The sequence below is a fragment of the Melospiza melodia genome, chromosome 13, assembly GCF_035770615.1.
Source record: "Melospiza melodia melodia isolate bMelMel2 chromosome 13, bMelMel2.pri, whole genome shotgun sequence".
NCBI classification, from domain to species: domain Eukaryota; kingdom Metazoa; phylum Chordata; class Aves; order Passeriformes; family Passerellidae; genus Melospiza; species Melospiza melodia.
Genome location: NC_086206.1, coordinates 10,969,736 through 10,983,462, shown reverse-complemented (window position 1 = coordinate 10,983,462; position 13,727 = coordinate 10,969,736). Strand labels below are relative to the sequence as shown.

At 37.9% G+C, this 13,727-nt stretch overlaps 1 long non-coding RNA gene across 2 annotated transcripts in view; it reads left to right on the top strand.

Annotated features, from left to right (window-relative positions):
- The window catches only part of LOC134424196 (uncharacterized), a 208,895-nt gene that overhangs the window by 110,885 nt on the left and 84,283 nt on the right, over positions 1–13,727 (top strand). For both annotated transcript variants that reach the window (XR_010029360.1, XR_010029359.1), the window contains one exon: positions 9,755–9,849. This is a non-coding gene — a long non-coding RNA (uncharacterized LOC134424196). The remainder of the gene's footprint in view (positions 1–9,754; positions 9,850–13,727) is intronic.

Sequence of the window (13,727 nt, the reverse complement as noted above, 5' to 3'; positions counted from 1 at the left end):
TTTGTATTTAATATTAACTACATTATGTTTTTCACATGAGTTCTGAGAAGTTGGGATTTTTATGTTTACATGAAACTAATCCAAGGTAAATTTTATTTCTCAATATTGTTTTGTTCTGGAGGTTGCCCTCTTTTTAATAAAGTAGAAGACAACAAATCCTAGCTTATGACATTGTTATGAAGATTTAATAGAAGGGTTAGCAGGAACACTGAAGCCTACTGAAACTTTTGATTTAAGATATTCCACTTTTGACTAGAATGTACCAAACCCTTCTTGTTTGTCATGGCAGTTCTCCCATTAAGGACATAAATTCACCTGGAATTAGTTGTTTTGGCCAAAATAAGTTATTATTCATATTCATGTGTCAGAGAAGGACAGAACAAGAACTATTATTCAAACCATTCTGTCTCTATCCTTTGAGAGTTCAATCCACAGTGATTACTCAATGTGCAACAAGGTTGTTTTCAGTTTGCAGGTAATGTGAGTACTGAAATAGTAGGTGTAGCTCACATAGACATAATAAGAATAATTTGTTACCCCACATCAGATTTCAACAAAAAAACACAAAAATAAACTAGATTGTAATAAGGCAAGGTAAACTGGTGGCACAGCAAGGGGTCAGCTCATTTCAGAATCACTAAACAGATGCATCTCTCTGTTCCATATCCGTTCATTTGGATGGAGCTGGCATTGATGTTAGTCTTTGTTGTTGTTGTGGAGTTTGCTGGACAGAGTAGGAAGAAAGAGAGGAGAAGACAGAGTGAGAACTATGCAGATAACTTGCTGTTGGACCTGTTGTGTTTTGTGATACCCATGGCCAGCCCCACAAGCTGTGTGTGTCTGTAGGTCTGTCTGTGTGGGGCAGGAGTGCTGTGTGTGTCTGTAGGTCTGTCTGTGTGGGGCAGGAGTGCTGTGTGTGTCTGTAGCTCTGTCTGTGTGGGGCAGGAGGGCTGTGTGTGTCTGTAGCTCTGTCTGTGTGGGGCAGGAGTGCTGTGTGTGTCTGTAGGTCTGTCTGTGTGGGGCAGGAGTGCTGTGTGTGTCTGTAGGTCTGTCTGTGTGGGGCAGGAGTGCTGTGTGTGTCTGTAGGTCTGTCTGTGTGGGGCAGGAGTGCTCTGTGTGTCTGTAGCTCTGTCTGTGTGGGGCAGGAGTGCTCTGTGTGTCTGTAGCTCTGTCTGTGTGGGGCAGGAGTGCTCTGTGTGTCTGTAGGTCTGTCTGTGTGGGGCTGACCAGCACTCCTGGGAGCCACGTGCTGGAATCCCAGTACAGCTCCCAGCCCACACAGCACGGGTCACATCAGGGCCTTGGTGCTCCACACCAGTTGATCCTTCTGCACACCAGAAATGGAGATGCTGGGCAGACCATGCCTCACTTCAGCGCTGTGGGGATCACAGGGAGCAGTGCTCCATGTCCAGGCACAAGAACCTGATGGAGTCACTGGAGCCAGGCACAGCTGTGCCCTGAGGTGCTGCCCTGTGAGCTCAGGTGAAAGCCTGGCTCTGCACCAGGGTCTGGGGTCTATTCCTGGTTCTGCACCAGGTTCTGGGTCTGTTCCTGGCTCTGCACCAGGTTCTGGGTCTATTCCTGGCTCTCCACCAGGGTCTGCTTCTGGCTCTGCTCCAGGGTCTGGGTTTGTTCCTGGCTCTGCAGTCAAGCAGGCTCCTGCTGCACTCCCGATGGAGGGGCTGCACCTGAGATGCCCCGAGGTTGTCCCCACTGTCACAGGCTGTGGCTGGCACCTTTCAGTGGGGGCCAGCCCCTGAGAGGAGCTGCAGGCCTGGCTGCGAGGGCTGGAGCCTCCATGGCTGAGGGGCTGCTCTGTGACCTGGGCTCTGACTCGCGGCAGTCCCTGCTCACGCCCTGCCCTGCTGTAATCAATGCATCTTGTCTCGGTGCACAGCAATGTCTGACTAAGCAGCTGCCTGCATTTAGGCTGTAAAACAGGAATTAATACAGCAGTGGTTAATATTTAGTTAAAAATCATAATTCCTCAATATTTCCGTTCACTATTTTTGCAACTTGAAGCAAAGTTCTGTTTGCAATTCTGTATTGAGGGAAAAAAGTTTCTGTTGGTTAAAAGCACAAATTCTACCAGCTCTCCTTGTTTTCCATTAGCCTGGATGAAGAAAGTATCTTAATTTTTAAAACTCCCATTTAATTAATTTCCTACCTTCTCTGGTCCAACATATCTACATTTTATAAATTGAATTGATGCTATTTTCACACCGTGCTTAAGGTGTTTCTTCCTTATATGAGAAGCTATATATAAGCTGCAAGGTGTTGAAGCCAGTAATTGTTAGTGGTGTTTTTCTTTCTAAAGAAATATAAAGGACATGATCAATGAATAGACTGATATACAATCAAAACTGAGGAATTTGCCCAGATCTCTGAAAAATCACACATTCCACTAAGGTGTAAGTGGGATGTAAGTGTAATATACATTTTAAAAAAATACATCTCTGTCTTCATTATTGAATTAAAAAATAATCCTTGCATTCTCTATCTATTTCTCACTCTTCATCATAGCAAACTGTACCTTCTGTATTTACCTTCATTGTAGGTGCAGGTGGTTGAAATGTGGTGCTCTGGTTTAGATTCCAGAGCAAATAGGTTACCTATGATATTATCATTCCCAGGAATATATTGCAAAGCAGTGCCTTTCTCAAGCAATGTGGGTAAAGGGTTCACTCTGTCCCCCATGCTCCTCTGCTTGAATGCTTTTCCCAAGTTCCAGATCAATCTTTAACTCCTCACTTTTAAATTAAGATGAAATACCATGGAGAAGAAAGGGAACATAAATACTTCCAAAATTCTAGGAAATAGGTTTTTTCACTCTTCCCTCTCCTAAGCAAGACACTTAAAATTAAGAACCCCGTGAACTCTTCTCTTTGCTGGACCAGGTATTTCCAAATTTTTGGAACCAATCTCAATTTTTTTCAGCAGAATATTTTTTTTTTCCAAAAAATACTCTATTTTTTTTTCAGAGTCTTCAATTCAGTACCTGAGACATTTTGCTATGGGCCTGACAAGTCTGTCAAAGTAGAAAATTTCAAAAAAAATCAGTACCATCAGAGGAATGTTCCTTTTATAGGTACCCTGCCCTGCTCTTTGCATGGTGTATTGCACAATTAATCCCTTTAAATCTGAACTGGGCTTCCTCTGTACCTCAAACCATCCCGCTCTGCAGAGCTGCTGTTATTCTGCTGTCATAGGCTGCTCCTGCAGCACAGATGGAGGGTAACCATATACCCAAAAGTTAAAAGGTGCAAAGAGTTTGGCTTTTGGGGGGACTTGAACTTATTTACATCTTCAGCATACTTGAAATTGCTGTTGAAATACCTACCAGTGTGTTCATGAAACGTCAAAGTTGAAGGAATGCATTTTAAGCAAATGCCCGCTCCCAGGTTAATGATTAACATTGTGAGAATTCAGCTTGGTATTTACTGTATCATGACACAAGTAAATTAAACTCCAAGCAAGTAATTATCTAATTTTTTTTAAAGTATGCAATGCCAAATTATTAACTTTTGTGGCAGAGGGGTGGTAAAAACAAGGGTCAGGCAGTACCCATGGAGTCTTGTGAGACTCCTTTGTTCACACCCACTGCGCTATATAAAAAACAATGTTCTTATAGAGGGCTTCCTATTTAAATTGCAATATCTAAATCATTATATACATTTTTTTAAAAATACATCTCTGTCTCCATTATTGTATTTAAAAATAATCCTTACATTCTCTATTTCTCACTCTTCATAATAGCAAACTGTACCTTCTGTTTATGTTTCAGTGGACAAATCAATTAATCTATTTTCCTGCCAGATTTTGGTATGATCACAAACATATCAGCTCTGTGCCTACTACAAAATCAGAATTTTCAGCCTTCTTAATTCTGTAGAAGGGGGCTTTACTCCTCCAGAAAACAAGTTAATTTTCTTGAAATGGAAATATTACCTTTGAGGAAAGGTGTTGCCTGGAATATTCTGCCTGAAACGTGAATGCTTCAGAAAATGACAAGCATCTAAAATTTTGAGAATTTAGGTTAGAAGAAAAATACTTGGCCATTATCAACTCTCCCATTGTTAAGCCTGCATCTGGGCCTCCCAGTCTGCAAAGACTTTAAGGTTTAATTCCATTTTGCAATTCCCAATTTTTTTCACAGTAAGCTAGCACTGTTGAAAGGCTCAAAGGTGCTTCACCTAATTTTCCTTCTATCTCCAGACAGTATGGCCAAGTTATTTAGATACAAATAAGCTTGAGAATATCACCAAATCCATTCTAATTTCATTCATGCCTTGCAGATAATAATTTAAAGAGCTAGTCACTGCTTGCAATTAAGCATGGAGAAAATAGATCTGTCCCATAATTTATGTCTGCAAAGGTTGGGCTGGATTTGTAATTAATGTTTGCTCCTTTTAATGAAATACTCCAAAGGTCTGCACTTCTGTCATTCATGGAGGTAATTTTTCAATTGATTAGTAAAATAATACTTGAAAAGTAAATGCACCTGCTTTAGCACAGAAATGTCTTAGTCAAGTAGAGACAATGATTGGAGTGCTAAAAAAATATCATTTCAATACAGTAGAGACTGGAGTTTTACTCCTCCAGAATTCAGAACTCCCACTAAAGAGAAAAAAAAAGAAAAGGTAATTAAACCTCCAACAACTTCCTCAGCATGCTTTCATCCAGTTTAATTCCTGGGTGGTTTTCAGCATAGCTAAATACTTCTAGGAGCACACGCCTGAGCTGCAAGTGAGATATGTCTGGAAAGCATATGTTACAGAAAGACATAATTTTTGTATTTGTGTACCTTAGTATTTTTGGAGGGCATGATCAAAAAATTTCATTTTAGAAATTTGTTTTCATTTTGGATAAACACTTAAAATTTGACAGCTCAGTTGGATTCTATTCTTATTTCCTTTTCAGAATCAAACATCTTCAAACCTGCAAAGTGGTAAGACTTAAAAGTTAGGTTGCAGGAGCCACTGGTTTAAAATGGCTGGAAATGTCCTTTCTACAAAGCCCTCACTAACAAAGCAAATGAAATAAAATAACAAGCCACCTCTTCCTGTTCTCAGAAAATTGATAAGGGATTTCTTTGAATTAATCAATCCAAAAAGCATGTGTGATGGTTTCTGCTGCTTTGTTAATTTAGTCATTGTGACCCAAAGTTTACTAATCCTCTACTCCCCAGATCTCACATTTTGCAGGAGTGAGTATTCTGGGAACTGACTGTATGCTGACCAGATAGGATGCAGAGCAGAAGCCACAGTCTGTGCCAGCCAGATTCCTTGAGGGCCACAAACGTGATGATCCCAGAGGTTTTGGACCTTGTGCCACCTGGGACAAGGATTTTGCTGTCAGAGACAGAAGCAGAGAAGGGAACACGTGTGGTGACAGGAGCCCTTATCCAGTGTTCAGCCTAACAGAGCAGGGTGATCCAGACGGTGCAGCAGGGGGATGAGAGCCATTAGAACACTTAACTTTAAAGATAAAGGTTTATAGTTTTAATGCTGCAGTTTTCAGTGTTTGAGTCATCTGAAGGATCCAGCTCTTATTAAAGCTTGAGCAAAGCAGCACCTCAGGACTTATAAAAACCTGCACCTTGAACTTGGTGTAACTCCCATTAAAGTCGATGGATGCTGAGTCAGACCTTAATTCTTCTTGCATCTTAGAGATTCAAAAGGTGAAAATCCTGGCACTACTGATGTTTTGCCATTGACCTCACAGGGTCAGGATTTCATGCTAAAAGCCATAAAATGGCACTGACATTTCGTCATTGCTGTCTTGGATCAGATTCATAACAGTGACCCAGGAGACAAAAATCTCCATAATCCATTACTACTGTGCATCTACCCAGCACTGAACACCACCTTCTACCTTTGTTAAAGAGGGGGAATCATCTATAATTTGAGCTGCCTATTTTAACTCAAGTGAAGAGGAATGGAAAAATCTTACTATTCATTTTTCAATCACACAATTTTAGCGTTCTAAGTAAATTCTTGATTATTTTATGTTAATTTAATTGGGAAATTCTCTTTTGGAAATGAAGAGGTTTTGTTGGATGATTTGCTTTTAATTTTTTTTCAATACGTGTTCTAAAAAGACTTTTTAGTAAAACTGGAGGGGCAAATTTCAGATTTATAGCATGATTGAATGAAATGCTTATGATTAGCAGTGAGAACTATGAGGAGTTTATATAATTTCCTAATGATCCTTAACAAAATATTTAATTAAAGAGCAGCTGGAAAGATAATCTTGATTAATAAAAGGAAATCAGGGAATTAACTGATTTCTGTAATGTAAGAGTACTTGCACTGTGTGATAGTTACCACATACTATTAGCAGTTAGATACAATAAACTGATAAAATACAAAATTGTTCTGCCCTGCCCCATTAAATTTTCAAGATTGCAAATGCAAAATATTGGCTGTGCATTACAGATGATCAAAGTAATAGATTCCAAGTTCACAGATACAAATGTACTGAAAAATACAATTTAAAATTGGTATAGGAAATTTATATTATATGAACATGGCTGCTTTGGCATAGGTCATTGCATTACTTTGTGGCAGTCCCTTTGTCCAATGTTTTCAGTTGTAATTCTGGTTCTTCCCTTTGGCAACGCTTGGTCACTTCTTAGCTTTGGTTTTATAACTTTTATCATATTAATAGTAGTGCTACTCTACTGGAATCAATGGGTTTGATGTCTTTAAATCCAAGCATAGCTTGAACTGAGGGTGATCTGCTTATTAAAGCAGTAGATGTTTACATTTGGAAATTAAAAAAAACCCTGATTGTGAGTTTTGTGCAAAATTTCCTTCCTTCAAGCTTCTCTTTGCTAAATAACTGCAGATCTTGAGACATTAGGGGTACTCACATACTCACATTACCTAACTTGGTTTCTCTGACCTCCTTCTGGACATGTCTATGGAGGCTAATTTAAAAATCTCCCCTATGTTCCTAGAGGAAAGTGGTGTGGTCATTCCAGCACTCGGAGAGCATTTCTGACTTTACTGGAGTAGTTTGGGCTTTCCACCCTCAGCGAGGCCTTGGTGTGCTCTGAGTTTTATGCAGTTGAAGATCCAAGTCAGGAGTCGTATATTATTTCTAAGAAATGCGTATTTAAACACAGGTTAATACTAAAATTTTAACTGTTTGCTTTCCTGTTAACATTAATGAAAGCATATATTTATATGCTGTGTCTTTGAAAATTAATTTCCTGGATATCTCTAGGGATATAGGGGTTGTGTACAATGCACAGTTTTTCCTTGTATTATTTATTAATGGAAGGGTATAATCTAGTAGCAACTCCCTTTGTGCACAATTTTTCCAGCTTTTTAAGTCAGTTTGGTTGTGCTGAACTTTGAGATGAGAATGAAGCCTTCTTTGTCTTTGTTGGGGGTTTTTCTTAGAGCATGAAACATGTTTACTTCCAGAATGCTGTGTAAATATCTCTTAAAGAGGTGCTTTGCAAATAAGCTATTATGGTACTAAAGAAAACATTGATTAGTTTTAAATGGCAGTAACAATTCAAGTGTATGTAAAGACAAGTGCATTTTCTTTTTAGGTTAAGCCTCTGAATTTAATAATTGAAGGAAAAAATACAATAAGATGTAATAGAAGAAGCTCTGTAAAGTGCATTATGCAATTATGACTGCCATAACTACAACTGCTTTACCAGATCATAGCATGTTTTCTCCTCAGAGAAAACAAAACTATTTTTGTCAGTTGGGTTTTGTTTTTTTTTTTTTTTTTTTTATGTTGTATGCTTTGTGATGATTCTGTTGATTCAGAAAACCAGTCTGTTGTTTCAGGACATCTGAAAATTCAAGACATCGTTCAAGTGAATACAGTATGCAACTGAAGAAATCTATTTATTTTTAGCCTTGTCAAAGTTGTATTCAAATGTGAAAACTGTTTTAGGGAATATCTTTGTGAGTTCCTTCAATTAAATCATGTTACATTTTGCTTAACATACACAAGACCAGACTTATTAGAAGAGAGATTTTGGCAGTGTATGGTGCAGTTTAGCTTGGTGAATTGCATGAGTTATTAACTGTCTAGATCAGAGCCCAACTGTATTACTCACAGAACCTGTGTGCTGGAAAGATCATGTGTGGTGATTGTACCTACAGAGCCAAATTTCTTGCAAAAGGGACTATGACAGCCTCTTCTTCATCACATACAATAGACCAAGTGGGATTATAATTATAGTAGCAAAGATTCAGATTAGACTTTAAAAAGCAGGGATATTAATTAAGAGGTGGTACTTTATTAGGCTCAAATCTGTAACGAGGAATGGTGGTGGGAAGGTGTTTGGTTTTTGGAACAATTTGTTAGTGGAAACCACAGTCTGATCCATAGTTCAGAGAGCTGGGTGCTGTTCCAGTCAGAGGCTCATTTTAATTGTGGTGGAGTAAAGGTTCCCTCGTATGAAAGAAATGTCATGGTTAAAGTATAAACATGAAGTGTGAGTGTTAAGAATGACTTTCCGCAAAGGAAGAGTCCCAAGAGTCCCTTGTTGTTCCTTGTGGGGTGTAGGTTAGGAAAGAGTGCTGCAGTTGGATATAGCCATTTAATTAATGTGCATCCTGTTTGCTCAAACCATGGCTGTAACTCCTCTGAGTGTTGCAGCTCTTTGTGTTTCATATCAAATTTTCTGAAGTCACTCAGTTTGTTTTCCATGGATGCTGGTGTGTTATACACACATGTGCACTTTCATTTGCAGTGATTTCTGATCTAGCATACTTTTGTAAAGACCTCCAGCTCAGTAGTATTAAAGATGATAAATGAATAGATAAATCCAAGGGGAAAATACTAAAGTTAATAGTGAGGAAGTTTTTTGCATAAAATAACCCTGGTTTCCAATATTTTACAAAGTCCCTTGTCAGTTAATGTGTGCTGATAAAGATCCATTCTATACAACAATTTCCTCTCATCTTGTGACCCCATATCTGCCGTTTTTTCTTATGTCTATTCCTCTTAAAATCCAATTTTCTAGTTATACTAGTATTTATTAAAAGCTTGACTGTAAGGTCTTTGTTTACCCAAAGATCTATTTTTATCATAACTGTTTATAATGATTAAACCTCAACAACTTAAACACTTTACACAAAATAATGTATTTTCAATAAATTGAAATATTAACCAATCATATGTAATGGTTCAGTTCTAGCAAATGGATTGCTAGAAATCCTTAGGGTTTCATATAAATTGAAAACTGTATTGACTGACCAGGCTGCACTTGAATTGCATTGCATTTGGATCAAAAAGCATAGAAAAAGTTCTCATTATAGTTCCCTGACATTAATTTGAGCATTTTTATATGTGTGTCCTATTAAGTACTTTAAGTGCTTTTTGATAATTGTGCTTTGTAGTTTTTACAGCACTTCAGCCTATTCCCAGTTCAATTTCCTCTTTTATCCGATGTTTGAAATATTGATTTCTGACAGATAAAAGCAAACCTTATAATCTCAGCAGCATGCAATAAGTGAGTAAGAGGGGGCTACAGAATGCATCAGGGAATGGTCATATTTGAAACCGTCTTTGTTTTATTACATTTCGTCAACAGAATTTACTTACCGCTTGCTGGTATTTATGTAAAAGCAGGACTCCTGATAGTCCAGTGATATTAGCAGCTCCTGGTATACTTTTGCATTTAGTAAGATAAAAGAAGAAACTCCCTTGGTGGTTGATGATTGCAGCTGCTTAAACTGCTGTCAACTGGCTTGAAGTAACTGTGATTTATCTTCCTCAGATTGTGCAGCGTTGTGTCCGTGAACTTCCAGAGTTTGCATTAAAAAGTGACAGGACATCAGAGTGCCAGAAGCTTCTCATATTGTGGCCCTGAAGGTAAAAGCAAAAGAAACTATCTTGGTCTGTGTTTGGGAACACTGTCCAAAATTTCTGCAAAGCTCTTGTGACATGAAAGAGATCTTTAAGAAATGGGTTGGGGTTTTGAGCATGGACTAAATGCAATCAAGAGATGCTAAGGAGTAGCACTGGTGCTTTGCATGTTTTCAGGGTGTTTCTTCTGTAATTTCTAAAAACTCGAAAGAGGAACTCAGTCCAATGCCATGAACAATTAACAGTATGCTAAGAATTCATTTTGTATTTGTTTCCTTTTCATTATCCAATGTCATCCAGTGTCTCACAAGTAATATTGCATTAAACATCCCTACTCAGCTCCATCAGCACCCACAGTAAACAAGCAGAATATACAGGGAATTAGCTGCAGTATTTTCTCTGATGTCCTGAAAATTCAGAATGCTGTTTTAGAAGGTGAGGGAAGTTCCTCGGGTTACACAGTACCTTTGGCAAGCAATAGCAAATCGTATCAAAGTGACAATGAAAGAGTCTCCATCCTGAGCGCCGGGTTAGGAGGAAACTCAGTGTCTTTCTCTAGAGGCATACATGTCTAAGAGGGATTGATGTACCTGACAACACAAGCAGTTGAATTAAAGGAGGGAGAAATATGATTTTTAATAATGTAGACATTTTTAAGATGAACACAGAAATTTTATTCAACCCCAAATTAGCAATTGTTAATTCAGAAACATCTTTTTGGGCTCAAGCCTAGAGTCTAGATCTTCCCACACCTGGGTATAGAATGATTTTCAAACAAAAGACATTTAAAAATGCTATTTTAGTGAATTTTGATTATTATGGACTGGAGCTGGAATTCTGCCAGTCACTTAGCAGAAGTTTACTCTCCAATCAATTCAAGTTTTCATTACTAAGCAATTAGTGCAGAAAGTTTTAAGTGATAAGCACTTAAGTGTGTTCTGGAAATAGTGGGTTGGTAGTATATGTGCAGGTTACTGTCCTGTATGTTCCCATATATACAAGTACAGTATTAATACAAAGATTCTGCAGTGGGTGATGTAACTGTAGACAATCTCCAATAGAATTTCAAAGGAGCTACTTAGCATTTTTCATATTGGATAAGTTATTTACAGTTCACTATTTAAAGGAAAAAGCATTGGAAAAGGTTTATCTTCTAATAAATCAAGACCATTATGGCATCAAGTCACAAAGCCTGAAGGTATAGAGGCAGTTGCAGAAGCTGTGTCTTGCAAAATATTATGTATACTGTATTATATTGGGTAGCTGAATTAAAAGGGCTTCTATGAAGAATTATAAACAATTAGAAATGGAAAAGTACAATGTGGAAAAAATAGCACTGATAATTTTTGGTTGGGGTTCTTGTGGGACTCAGGTTAGGAAACAAGCCATTGAATACATCATCTGATATTTTCTAGTGGCCTCTTTGAGTCTGACACTGTAAATAATGCTGCAGGCACGCACATGCCAGTGGTATAGCTGATAGAACTATCTCAATGCTTTTATCTCTGAAATTTCATTTTAAAATTTGAACCTCAGTGTTGCAACTGATGGCACTGAGCACATCAAACTAATGCTGGTAAAATTCTGAGGTGTTGAACAGCCTCAGAAGACTAGGCTGTAATATCCTTAACCTTGTATATGGGAAGGCTTGTGCTGGCCTCAAACATCTATTTACTTGCTTTATTTGATGGGAGACAATGTCTTTGTGTAAAACAAAGAAAATTAATCAGAGATAATTCATCAGACAAGCTCAGAGCAAGTTCAAGTGTGCAAGTGCCTGTGATTAAATAGACATGCAGCTACCTATTTAACCTAAAATATCTGTAAAGAAAATCTGTCTAGATTTTCTAGGACTTTTTAAAAATGAAGTTGTTTCCAGTAATGAAAAGGAGTGATAGTGCTTCACCAGATTCTGTTTTAGTGCTAAATAAATTTTAAAAAGCCCCCCCAAAAAAGCATTTAGTTATAAGCAATGAGATCAAAAAGCTAGGTTCAGCTAGTTTTGTTGTTCCCAGATTTTTGTTTCTGAAATGACATTTTGGAGAGTTTCAACTCAAATTATTGGAATTTCTTGGTGTAATGCATTTAGTCAGTTCTAGAGACTTAGTTTTGGTCTTTTGCACATATATTTAAAAGTGTAAAAATACAAACCATTTTTTTCACTGCTTACCCATTTTTTGACCATTTGCAACAGAATTTCAACATCAATCCCTACAGTCATTACATCTCTGCATAGAAGTGTTTATTCCAACATTGCTAATAACTTTTGTCCTCTGTTACACAGACAAAAGAAAATACTGCATTTTGTGCCCTCTGAAACATAGACAGTGTGTACACTACAGGCATTTCCTGGAATTTTTGTCGCTAAGTTTTCTGTTTTGGCTCAGTGCTGTAAAGGGTCAGAGGAAAAAACTAAGTCACCTTCATGGGTATCTTCTCTCACCTTGGGCTCTCTGACCAGTTGTGATTTGTATTCCCATGTACATAATATAAGAAATTGAAGACATTTTAATGACAGTAAATATTATTTAGGATAAGTTTACTTGCTCTGATGATTTTTACTTACCCAAAGCAGACAGTTTTAAAATTTTACCTGAAAATTTAGAGCAATTTTTCATACAACTAAGGTGTTTTAACAGGATTATTTTTAATAGGACTAATCCTCTGGCACTCCAGGGGGATGCTTGAGGAATCAGTGCTCTGTGTGCTTGTTTGCAAGACTTTTCAGTATTTCTTTGTAAAAGTTAGGGAAACCGATAATATTAGTATATGTTTATATAATTAAGAAAGCAATTTATCTACTTGACAGTGTGGGCACATGCACAGCCTGCAGCCCAGCACTCACTGTGCCAGACCCTCAGCCTGGAGCTGCCCCACAGCTCCTGTGCTCCAGCTGAATTCCTTGTTAAACCAAGTGTCCGAAGGATGACATCAGGTACACTATGCCACATAACCAAATGACAATATTTCTCTCATTTTAGATCCTTAATACCACCTTTAGCTGAGTGGGAACGAACACAGATTGCAGGACCTTGGGGATACTTGTTCCTGCATTTATTCTTGGAAAAATATGGCTTTCAAAAGATGAAATGTATATCAAATATCTCCCTATTCTGAGCTAAATGCTGCCTTGATATATGCCCTGTATGCCCTAAGTTGACAGATGTGAAGTACAAGTAAGAGCAGAATTTGACCAGCTAAATTTAACATAATAGGATTATGAATACTACAAGAGCCATGGATTTTCTAAGCATAGAATGCTACAGCATGCCTGAATTCTGCCTTCAGATTTAGTCCTAGATAGTCTGGTTGTAGGGCTAGGCAGTAACAAAGCAGCAAAGGAATATCTTTATTCTCTGGCAGGGATCTTAAATGTACAGTGTTTAGAGAGCTACTCAGTGATGCACTGGGAGGATTCTATGTAAGTTTGCCCTTATATTTTAAACTTTTTTCCCCTTTCCTTTCTCAAGTATTTAGAATACATTCTTATTTCAGGATATATTCAGGAAAGGGTTCAATTTGCTTGACTTATTTAAAGTTATAATGGGAGTTTTCTGCCATATTCTAGGGAGGTTTATTGATGTTAGTGAGACCTGTTTTTAACAGTGTTTGTAAATGCAGAGCACATTGCTCCACTGAAACATTTGCCAATGACTGTGGCAAAGGTTTTTCATAGTGACCACTGTCATGGCCTGGTCTTTACTGCTCTTTACTGTAGAACAGTCACACAAGATCTTGTACACACACATTTTTCAGCAGCTGCATGTAACAAAATATTTTTTTTTTTATTTTTATTGCTAAACAGCCAGAAGCAAATAGGGAATTTTCCAGTGAAACAGGCCCTTAACAAGCTTTTCTCAGTTTCACCAATGGTGGGATTTCCA